Raw genomic sequence first — 3,592 nt, 5'->3', positions numbered from 1 at the left:
GGGGAGGAGAGGCTCCAGCTCCAGATACAAAATATATACCCCAAAGCCACACCCCCAATTAGCCACTTCCTCCAGCCACACCCCACCTGCCTCTAGTTAGCACTCAATTAATCCCATCAGGGATTAGTTCACTGATTGGGTTAAGACTCTCACAATTCAATCATTTCTCCTCAGAATCTTCTTGTATTATCTCACACATGAGCTTTTGGGGAACACCTCATATCCAAACCATACATCTTATAAGGAAACTCACACTGTTCCACATTAAAAACAAAACGAGCCAGATACAATGGCTTACACCTGTAATCCCAGCTACTTGGGAAACTGAGGCAGGAAAATGGTGAGTTCAAGGCCGCCTGGGTAATTTAATGAGATACTGTCTCAAAATTTAAAAATTGAAAAGGCTGGAGGGTGTAGCTCAGTGGTAGAGCACTTCTGAGCATGTTCAAGGACCTGAGTTCAATCCCCAGTACCACACATACTCAAAGGATTACTCATAATAGCAATAAAATTGATATAAATTTTATTGAATGAATCTAACAAAAATATGTGTGAACTTTTATTGCAAAAAGTATAAAACTTTATAGGCAATACAAGACTTAGCTAAATGGGGAGTATAGCATGTTTGATTATGCATATCATAAATACAGCAATTCTCATTGAAATAATCTACAAATTACTTGCAACTCTAATTTAAATCCATTTTGCTGGGCACGGTGTCACACACCTGTGATTCCACAGGGTAGGGAGATGGAGGCAGGAGGATCAAGAGTTCAAAGCCAGCTTCAGCAACTTAATGAGACCCTGACTCTAAACAAAATTTTTTATAAAGGACTGTGGATGTGGCGCAGTGGTTAAGCAACCTTGAGTTCAATCCCCCCTCATTGATCTATTTATTTACTTTTACAAGTCATTAAGCAATACTATAGATAGTCAATGAATGGACAAATGCAAGCAAAGAATATTACCTAAATAGGTATATGAGTTCTAAAGTCAGTTATAAAAAGTAATAAACATATTATAAACAGGCAATTCATAGAAAAGAACCAGGAATGATCTTTTGAGCAAATGAAAAGATGTCCAAACTCATTTGTCATTAGAAAAATGGAAACTATACCCCATTTAATTCAAATGTATGATATGTCAAGAACATTGTATTTTCATGAGCAACTAATAAAAAAAAAGAAAAATGGAAAATCAAACAAAGAGAAACAATTTCACTATCCACCCATTTAAAATAAGTTGGGTTTTTTTTAATGTGAATTTTTAAAATCTAGTAACTCAATTGTTGTTAAAGGAACAGCTCTTACAAACTGCTGCTGGGGAAGTAAATCAACCTGATGGTAGAAAGCAACTTCTAAATTCCCAGAGAAATCAGAGATTGCCCCACATCTGGGATGTTGGGTCTCAGGAAGCTCTCATGGAGTACCTGAGGGGATAGGTGCAATGATATGTCAATGCATCATTCCTGGTAATAGCAAACAAGGGTAAACACCTGCCTACCAGCAGCTGAGAACTGAGTTACAATGGAATACTATAGAGTAGTTAAAATGAACAAAATAATAGTTACTCCTTACCAACATGGAATAAATCTCAAGAACACACATAGTTGAAGCCAGATTTAGTAGGCAGTCAGTGTAGATAGGTAAATTGAGTCAGGTCAGATCTAAGAGGCCAATTTTGAGTGAGTCTGGGAAGTTGGAGAGTGTCCCCTGAGGGATCTTATCAAGAACCTGCCCCTGCTCCAACCTGTTGCCAAGGTAACCTGTCCCAGGAATTTCCCCTCTCTATAAGGTTGTTAATGTGTCCTTGGCTACTTCACCCTGCATTTATTTCTTTAAGGAAAAAGATCTGAGGTAATTATTGCATAATATCTTGACACCTGCTGAACTTGGGCAAAAGATTCCCCCTTCAGCCCACCTGTTTCCCACCTTTTGGTCCTCCCACAGAGCATTCCTGGGCCTAGTCACGTAGGCAGGAAGGAGAAAGATAAGGGGGAAAAGGCAGGAGAACAAAGGAATCCTACAACATATAAAAAGAGCAGAATACCTAGCTTCTTGGGATACCAGGCTACCCTCACGGGAGAAGTCTGTGTTACCCCTTTTTAAATAAACCCTGCTTCATGTGCTTGCCTCAGCATGCTTCTCTAATGTTCAAACTTCAGCATGTGGGGAAGCAGGACCGATAACCGGCGGTATCATAGTGAGGTATAAAGCAAATAAAAAAAATGCACCATAAAACTCTATTCATTTAAAAAAAGTCATTAAACAATATAATTCTTAGTGTAGTATACTTAGTATACTTATGTGTGCATAGTCAATGAATGAAAATATGCCTGAGATTAATATATGTCAACTTTCGAAGATTAGTTACCTCTGGGGAGAGGTATCTCGAGGTAACTCTGTAGAGAAGTGTATGAAAAGAAATTTGGGGCGGTTAATTCTTTTCATTGCATTTATTTATTTAAGGAAAAAGGGTCTGAAGTAAATATTGCATAATATCTTGACACCTGCTGAACTTGGGCAAAAGATTCATGTTGAAATGTCAACATTTAATTCCACTTCAGTGTGAGTGCATGAAAATGAAGGCAGATTTGAGAACTTAATAAGAACTTACTCATAAATGGGAATGGGGAGGGACTGAAATCTGTGAGAGAAGAAACTGGAGGCGGGAAGGATGGGGGCAATTGTGTGGGAGATGGGGTGGGGATTGGGGGAGGCCCAGAAAACCTAGAGAGGGTCTAAGAAACCGATCACCTCCCTGAGTCATGTTTCAGATTCCAAACTGTGGTTATCAAATAGCTAGGAGGGAGTTGCCTCCCTTTTAATGCAAATCACAATATTCTAAAATGGGATTGCTATAAACACACCACTAATGAAAACCTTCAACCTACTTTGCCCTCTTAGTAAAACCAGAACACCCGTTTACGTTTTGCTCTCTTCTGTGCCTCTTTTGTCATGGACTCATTTTGCACGGTGTAAAAATGTCACATTCTAATATCCTAACAATAAAATACGTTGTTCCACGGCTGCCAGCTTCTCCGCAGCTGCTCCCAGCTGGTGGGACGTCGTAGTCACCGACTCCGTCCTGCGCAGCGCAGCACATCCGGGAGTCTGCAGACCCCAAACCCCCGGGGCTGCGTCGGGATCTCCCGGCGCCGGCAGCCCGCGCAGAGAGCGTGGGATGGCGGATCCCGAATGTCATCTCTGCTTTGCAAATCCCCGGTTTCATAGGTATAAAAACAGCTTTTTGTTTTCTTTGACCACTTCTTACCACTAACTGAAAACCAAAAGGAGATAAGGCAGAACTGTGAAAACTGGAAGTGATAAAGGAAGGGAAAACACAGGGTACTTAAAATTGAAAGTAAAACTTCTGTGAGAGCAGCCCTGAAACTCACCTGGGAGCCTCTGAAATCTGACCTGCCTTCTTTTCTTTCATGACTATCTCCTTTCTGGCTTTACTCGCACCTCAGGGTGTTAGTATCCAAACAAGAGCCTGCTGCAGAGATGTTTGCCCGCTCCCCCCAAGAATACCCAAATGAATAGCCAGAGGTGCAAATAGCCCATTCCCTCCCTCCCTCCCTCCCTTCCTT

Source organism: Marmota marmota, unplaced genomic scaffold (assembly GCF_001458135.2).
Source record: "Marmota marmota marmota unplaced genomic scaffold, marMar, whole genome shotgun sequence".
In the NCBI taxonomy this organism is placed as follows: domain Eukaryota; kingdom Metazoa; phylum Chordata; class Mammalia; order Rodentia; family Sciuridae; genus Marmota; species Marmota marmota.
This window is presented reverse-complemented; position numbering follows the sequence as displayed.